The sequence below is a fragment of the Otolemur garnettii genome, unplaced genomic scaffold (assembly GCF_000181295.1).
Source record: "Otolemur garnettii isolate 467f Iridium unplaced genomic scaffold, OtoGar3 scaffold00020, whole genome shotgun sequence".
Classification (NCBI taxonomy): Eukaryota; Metazoa; Chordata; class Mammalia; order Primates; family Galagidae; genus Otolemur; species Otolemur garnettii.
Genome location: NW_003852415.1, coordinates 19,141,545 through 19,149,501, shown reverse-complemented (window position 1 = coordinate 19,149,501; position 7,957 = coordinate 19,141,545).

The window sequence follows — 7,957 nt, the reverse complement described above, 5'->3', positions numbered from 1 at the left end:
TATTAGATGCATGGGTAAATGCCTCCCTACCCTCTGTGACTGAACTAAAAGTAATCGTTCTCATTTCTCCATGTTGTATTGGAACCACCCAAACCCAAGGAGTCTCTGGTTAGTCCAGGTAGGTGACAACAGAGAGAGACACCTTAGCGTCCACCAACATCCCACCAACCCCCAGGGGCTATTGGGTTGTGCTTTTTGCAACTTTGTTGCTTTTTGCAACTTTGTGGTCAACTGTCACTCCTACCACCCTGTCTCCTGCCCAGCCCTCTGGATTCCCATGGGAGTCCCTGGCCCTATCCCCACTTCCCAACCCTGCTGAGGTATCTGTCCCCCTGCACTGGCACCACCATTCCTAATGTTCCCCTTCTTCTTCTCCTGCATCTTGCCCCTGCTGAGGCCCAGCTTGCCATGTCCACTGAGCCTCTCCCAGGAAGTGGCCCCTCTCACTCCTTCCATGGACATCCCAAAGGCCTTGGCTCTAGCCTTACAGTGTCCCAAGCCCTGCTGTCACCCTGATGGCAGCCTGGACCATCTCCAGCCCATCTCCACAACACAGCCCCCACCTGACCCCAGAGGGGCTCCACTTTTGGTTTATTTATTTATCTTTTGAGACAAAGTCTCACTCTGTCACCCTGGGTAGAGTGACATGGCATCGTAGCCCACAGCAACCTCAAACTCTTGGTCTTAAGTGATCACCTTGCCTTAGCTGCCTGAGTAGCTGGGACCATAGGCATGCCCCACAATGCCCAGCTAGTTTTTTCTACTTTTAGTAGAGATGCGGGGGGGAGGGGGGGGTCCTCACTCTTGCTCAGGCTGGTCTTGAATTCCTGAGCTCAAGCAATCCCACTGCCTTGGCCTCCCAGAGTGTTAGGATTATAGGCATGAGCCACCATGCCCAACCATTCCCCCTATGAAATCTTAACTGCCCTTCTTGCTCTCAGGCCAGACCTCCTCCTGCAGGTCCCCCCAGACACCTCTCCTTTGTCTTTCTCTGGCTTCTGCCTTCCATGGGTGTCAGCTATCTCTCCTCACTCAACTTCTGACCCAGCCTCTTGGCCAAATGCAGCCCATAAATAGTGAACACATCCATCTCATATGGGAGGCCCAGGCCCTGCAGACTGAGGACAGCCATACAGCCCTAGTGCCTGCGACCCCATCTCCTTGTGGCCTGGCCCTGTTCCCCCTGGAGCCACTTTCGCCCTCCTTTGCCCTCCCCCACCCTCTCCTTGAGCAGCCCCAGCTCACTCCTCATTCTCCGACCTCTCAGGAAAATAAAGGCCTGCAGGTTGAACTCCTTCAATTTTGGGGCCTCAGACCTATGCCCTCCCCTGCACCCCCAGCCACCCCTCCTTTCTTCTCACAGCTCTTCCTTTATTCATGATCCACTCTCAGCTATGGCTCCACCTTAGGAATCTAAGATGGCCCAAGTGTCTCTCTGTCTTAGACAACTGCCCAAACCAGTGCCCTCCTCCAGCCCCATCCTCTCCTCAGCCCTTCACCCACTGCTCCTGCAATCCTTGCCCTGCCCCTCCTTTCATGGAGACTGCTCTAGCCAAGGTCCCCCACTGATGACCTTCACGTTGCTAAACTCTGTGGACACAGCCATGAGACCCTGCGCCCAGCCTCATTTTCCTCCTGCCTGGAAGGGCTCCTGCCTCTCTGCAGACCACTGGCTCTTGTGTTGGTGAGTTAAGAACAGGTATGAGACCCTGCCCTTCTTTTTTTTACCTCTCCTCCCTTTCTACTTCCTTTTGGGAACAAGCTGCCCAAAGATGACATGGCTCTGGAGTGTCCTCAACCTGTGAGGGAAGCTTGACACAAGGGACCCTGCACTTTGTCCTGCATGGAGGGCATCTGCCAGTGGGGACATCTGCAGACTCCCAGGAACCCAGGCAATCCCAAAGAAGGCCATATTATCCAGAATCAGCTTCACCAGAACTAAAACGGAGGAGTGGGGAAAGGAGTGGGGCTCATCTTACCTGTCTCATTTCTAAGTTGGCTTGGAACTTACCTACATTTCAAAGGGCACTTTTCCTCTCACAGATTTTGTCACATGCCACCCAACTCCCTTAGCTTCTATAGGGAGCTTTTGGCTCCTTCATCTCTCAGGCAGCTCTTCTCAAACTACATCTCAGCTTCCTCTTTCCTGACTTGTCCTTTCAATGCTGTTCCCTGGTATCTGTTTGAGGCCCTCTTCTCACCTCAGTTTTCATTCTTTCTCTCTTTTCTTTGAGACAGAGTCTCACTGTCACCTAGGTGGAGTGCTGCGCCATCATAGCTCACAGCAACCTCAAACTCTTGGGCTCAGCCTCCCAAGTACCTGGGACTACGAGCACCTGCCACAATGCCCAGCTAGCTAGCTTTTCTATTTTTGATAGAGACAGTTCTCTTGCCCAGGCTGGTCTCCAAACTCCTGAGCTCAAACAATGCACCTGCCTCAGCCTCCCAGAGTGCTAGGATTCCAGGTGTGAGCCACTATGCCTGGCCTCTCACTTTTCATGTACTTCCACAGAGAAGTGCTCGTGAGTATCCCCTGCTCGTCTCCACAGATGCTAACTCCCAGGGGCTTATCTCCAGTCTTGACTCCTGGACCTCAGACCCATTGCACACCACTCCTATCACATGCCCAGCAAGGACCTCCAGCCAGTTCAGGACCTGTTTCCTCCCTCAACCTGTCCTGTGCTGTGACAAAACTTTTCCTCCCAAGCTCTGTCTATTCAAAGGCCTCAGACTTCAACTGGGAGGGTGGCAGTTCCATGCCCACAGTTTCTAGGGCTCCCAAGTCATAACCCCCACTCTATGGTCTCCCTCAGTGACCATGGGCTTTGGCAGATTCTTGTCCCCTTGTCTCACACAGCACAAGCTCCTGGATGTCAGCAGTCCCCCACTTAGTCCAGTTAGGGCCCCTACCATCAGCCACCAGACCCTCAAAGGCTACCAGGCCTCAGTGCTCCACTAAGAGGCAGGCAAGACAGTCCCCGACCTCACAGGGATGAAGGATTTTTTTGGTTTTTTTTGAGACAAGAGTCTCACTATGTTGCCCTCGGTAGACAATCACTTGAGCCCAAGAGTTAAGTGGTAGCTCACAGCAACCTCTAACTCATGGGCTCAAGCGATTCTCTTGCCTCAGCCTCCTGAGTAGCTGGGACTACAGGCGCCCGCCATAATGCCCAGCTATTTTTTGGTTGCAGTTGTCATTGTTTAGCAGGCCTGGGCTGGGCTTGAACCCACCAGTTGATGTATGTGGCCACCGCCCTACTCACTGAGCTACAGGTGCCAAGCCAGGGATGAAGGATTTATGGTGTGGTGGGGAAGACACAGACATTAAGCAAATAAACCCACACATACATTATTACTACCTGGGCCACATGCCAGTGAAATGTCAGGATGAGGATTAACCACATCACAATGGGTCTTCTTGCTCATAATTAAGAAGTCCTTGAGCAGGAGAGGATACTGGATTAAGTCGGCAGCAAATGGATCAGAAAAGGCCCTTGGGGAATGAAATTAGTGACTTTTGACTCTGCGGCCTTTGAGACTAAACTGTATAGAGAAGATGAATACATCACCTCAGCTCCATGCCTGCTGAGGCCAGCTTTCTGGGGGTGCTGAGAAGTCCTCTGTCCCCGACATGGGGTGCTGGGACCTCCTTCACTGTGTCACACAGATGGTCACCCCTCCACTGTGTGCCTCAGCTGGCCTCCTACACCAGGAACTGAATTGCCCAAGGGGTGATAGGGGACAAAAGATGGTACAGCAAGCATTCAGGCCACTGTTCATTCCAGGGGTTTGGGGCACCTGGCATCCTCCCCCACCCAGGAAGCCTCCCTCACTCCGTGAATAGCACCTCCAGTGAAAGGAGACCAAACAGGTTGCTTGATCTTTTCCATTTGGCTCACAGAACTGCTGGTCAGGTGAGTCCAGGAGCCTTCAGGCCTAAGGCAGAAGCAAGAGAGGGAAGCCAGGCTCAGTGACACATGCCTGGAAAAGTAATCCTAGCATACTGGGAGGCCGAGGTTCAAGACCAGCCTGACCAAGAGCGAGAGATAGTCTCTAGTGAAAATAGAAAAATGAGGGCGGCGCAACCAGGCACAGTGAGATTGGCGAGAGAAGACTCCAGGCATCTCTGGCTGGTGGTTTCTGCCCAGAAACTTCCCTTTGGTGACACAGGGAGTCAGTGAGAGACTTCTGGATCCCACGAGGAAGACAAAAGTGGAAAATGGCAAGTGGTAGGTGTGTTTGGTCGGAGGCTGCCCACAGCTGTAACCATAGCAACAGTGAGACTGCAAGCAGGAAAAGCCTTACCTGTGGGCTGTTTTGGTTTTTTGAACTTGGGCACTCAACTCAACTACCTTGGGAGATCTTGGGCGCGTGTGTAGACACCTTTGGGTGTTGTCTGGGGCCCCAGACTGAGCTGCTGAGCCAGAAAGGAGCTAATATCATTCAGCTGTGGGCTGCCCGCTCAGCCATTGTGGGGGAGCACCCCCTGTGGGTCAGTGCAGGGATTGGCTGGGTAACTGAGCTGCCCAAAGACAGGGACTCAGATACTGGGGAAGTGCAGAGATTTAAGTGTTTGGCAGATTACAGCCTTGGCCCTCAGGGGCATAAGGTGAGACTGGTTTTGGCATGCTGGATAAGCGGGCAGCCACACCAAGAGAGATCCCAGGGATAAGTGCTTTCCTTGGAAAGCTTCTGGTTAGCCAAGGTTCAGTTTGGAGTGTCTTTTAAGCCGGCTGAGAAGTCATTTGGGCTCTCGAGCCTTTGGGGTCTGAGAAATCAGCAGAAGCCTCCAGTCTTCATCTCGTACAGCTATATCGACATTGTGATTAGCATCTCATACCTCAGAAGATCACCTGTTGCCTGGACAATATTCAGCAAGATATATATGCTGTTTGGTTTTTTGGTTTGGGGGTTTTTGTTTTTTTGTTTTTCTTAATTTCAACATTTTTCCTCTACATTTTTCTTTTCTTTTCTTTTTTCCTCTTTTTTCCACTATTCTAGTTTAATACAATCTTCCATTTCTGCCTTCTTTAACAACTAGAATTTCATTTTTGCTAGTGTTTCTGCCCATATTATTTTTTCTCCCAATTTTATCTGGTAAGGGTTTTTGTTTGTTTGTTTCAGTTTGATTTATAGTATTTTTGTGTTTCCTTTCTACCTGGTGGAGGTGGGGTTCTGTGTCTGATCAGGTTGACAAAGAGCTGTTGACCTCAAGGAAACCACTCAACCCAGCACCCCCCAGAGGTTGGAGGTTTTTAAGGTTAGGTCAAAGTACCCTACTATACACCTACTATACACCTATATTCCTCCTGTCTCCTTCTTTCAGGTGCCGCTCTTCTTTTTGTCAATATTTCCTTTAACTCACCCCCTCTTCTTTCTCTTTTTTCCTTTCTTTTTAAATCTTTTTTCCCCTTTTTGCTCTTTAATCTTCTCATCCTTCTGGTCCTGAAACAAAAGAACTCATTAAAACTTTAGCCCAGAGGCACAGTAACTTAAAGAGCAGGAGGAAGTGAAAGGAAAACTAGGGCAAGGAAACAGATACAAGAAAACACTCATGAAGAAGAATCAGCAGAAAAATCCTGGCAACATGAAATACCAGCCCAGAGTAACCCCTTCAAGGGACCGTGAGGTAGCTAGAGCAGAGGATTCCACCTATAAAGAAATGTTAGAAATGACAGAAGGGGAGTTTAAAATACAGATGATGAAAACAATGAAGGAAATTGCTGAGAAAGTGGAAAATAACCAAAAGGAAATCCAAAAACAGAATCAAATAAGAGATGAACGATATGAAGAATATAGAAAGGATATAGCAGACCTGAAGGAACTGAAGCAGTCAATTAAATAACTTAAAGATGCAATAGAAAGTATTAACAACAGATTAGACCATGCAGAAGAATCAATCTCCAAGGTAGAGGATAAAGCTCTTGAGATAACTCAGATATTTAAACCCGCCACCTCTGACATATGGGGCCAGCGCCCTACTCCTTTGAGCCACAGGCACCACCCATAACTCAGATATTTAAAGAGGCAGAAAAAAAAGAGAGAAGAAGAAGAAGGTTCACTGACAGAATTATGGGACTTTATAAAGTGTTCAAATATACGAGTTATAGGTATCCCAGAAGGGGAAGAAGAATGCCCCAGAGGAATGGAAGCCATTCTACAGAATATTATAAATGAAATTTTCCCAAATATCACCAAAGATTCTGACATACCCTTTTCAGAGGGATATCGGTCCCCTGGTTGCCTCAACTCAAACAGAGCTTCTCCTAGACACATTGCGATGAATCTATCTAAAGTCAAGACAAAAGAAAAGATTTTGCAAGCTGCCAGGAGTAAGCACCAACTGAGTAAATCCATCAGGGTGACCACAGACTTCACTAATGAAACTTTTCAAGCCAGAGACAATGGTCATCTACCTTTAATCTACTTAAACAGAACAATTTCCAGCCCAGAATTCTATATCCCGCTAAGCTAAGCTTTAAAATTGACAAAGAAGCAACCACAACTATGGTTCATCTTACAAGGGTACATGTGAATCTTTCTAAATGTAGAATATAAATGTCTTAACACAATAACTAAGAGGATACCATGAAGGCTATGTTAACCAGTTTGATGAAAGTATTTCAAATTGTATATAAAACCAGCACACTGTACCCCATGTACACATTAATGTACACAGTTATGATTTAATAAAAACAAAAATCTAAAATTGATGAAGAAATCGAATCTTTTACTGATATGCAAACATTGAGGAAATTTGCCACAAGACCAGCTTTACAGGAAATACTTCAACCTGTTCTACACACTGACCATCATAATGGACCTTCAGCAAAGTAAACATCCAGAAATTAAAGGACAGAACCTAGCTTCTGCAATGATGCAAAAGACAAAACTAAACAATGGACTTTCACAAAATAAGATGAATAAAATGCTCCCACACTTATCAATTATCTCAATAAATGTCAATGGCTTAAATTTCCCACTAAAGAGGCATAGATTGGCTGACTGGATTAAAAAAGACATGCCGGCTTGGTGCCTGTGGCTCAAGCGGCTAAGGCGCCAGCCACATACACCTAAGGTGGCGGGTTCGAATCCCCAGCCTGGGCCTGCCAAACAACAATGATGACTGCAACCAAAAAAAAAAAAAAAAAAATGGCCAGGCGCTGTGGCAGGCGCCTGTAGTCCCAGCTACTTGGGAGGCTGAGGCAGGAGACTCACTTGAGCCCAGGAGTTGGAGGTTGCTGTGAGCGTGATGCCATGGCACTCTACCCAGGGGGATAGCTTGAGGCTCCGTCTCAAAAAAAAAAAAAAAAAAAAAAAAGACATGCCATCTATTTGCTGTCTGCAGGAAACACACCTCATGTCAAAGACAAATTAAAACTCAGAGTTAAGGGATGGAAGTCAATTTTTCAGGCAAATGGAATTCAGAAGAAAAGAGGGGTTGTAATCTTATTTTCAGATACATGTGCATTTAAAGTAACTAAGGTCAAAAAAGACAATGATGGTCACTTCATATTGGTCAAGGGAAAAACACAACAAGAAGACATTTCGATTTTTAATATTTCTGTACCCAGTTTAAATGCTCCCAGATTCTTAAAACACACCTTATTTAGTCTGAGCAATATGATATCCTATAACACCATGATAACAGGGGACTTTAATACCCTTTTTGCAGAGCTGGACAGATCCTCTAAACAGAAATTAAACAAAGATACGAGATTTAAGTGAGACCATAGAACAACTGTGCTTGATGGATGTATATAGAACACTCCATCCCAAAGATAAAGAATATACATTCTTATCATCATCCCATGGAACATTCTCCAAAATTGATCATATCCTAGGACACAAAATAAACCTCAACAAAATCAAAAGAATTAAAATTTTACCTTGCATCTTCTCAGACCACAAGGCACTAAAAGTGGAACTCAACTCCAACAAAAATGTTCAACCTCAC